The sequence below is a fragment of the Physeter macrocephalus genome, chromosome 8 (genome assembly GCF_002837175.3).
Source record: "Physeter macrocephalus isolate SW-GA chromosome 8, ASM283717v5, whole genome shotgun sequence".
Classification (NCBI taxonomy): Eukaryota; Metazoa; Chordata; class Mammalia; order Artiodactyla; family Physeteridae; genus Physeter; species Physeter macrocephalus.
Window position 1 is genome coordinate 72,430,361 of NC_041221.1, and position 381 is coordinate 72,430,741.

General features: G+C 42.5%; 1 protein-coding gene across 4 annotated transcripts in view; it reads left to right on the forward strand.

Moving 5' to 3' along the window:
* CENPH (centromere protein H) overlaps nt 1-381 on the forward strand; it is a 23,350-nt gene that overhangs the window by 3,377 nt on the left and 19,592 nt on the right. The window lies entirely within an intron of this gene.

A 381-nucleotide genomic window follows, 5' to 3' on the forward strand; every position in this document is an offset into this window, starting at 1 on the left:
AAAAAAAAAAAAAAAAAAAAATCAAATTTGAAACTTTTCCTCACAGATGCTGTTTTCCTACTGTATTTCATTTTGAGTATTTTTCTGAGGCCTTAAATTCTTTATGCCCGTTTTAAATAAAATAGGCCAAGATGGAAGACCTTAATGCTATTTATTTATACTCATTTTGTTGCATCAGCTTGCAAAAAAGATGAGTTGATGTTTAATATAGTAGTGAGTAAAACCTCAATAACTAATATAACTTTCGGGCTTCCCTGGTGGCGCAGTGGTTGAGAGTCCGCCTGCCGATGCAGGGGACACGGGTTCGTGCCCCGGTCCGGGAGGATTCCATGTGCCACGGAGCGGCTGGGCCCGTGAGCCATGGCCGTTGAGCCTGCGCGT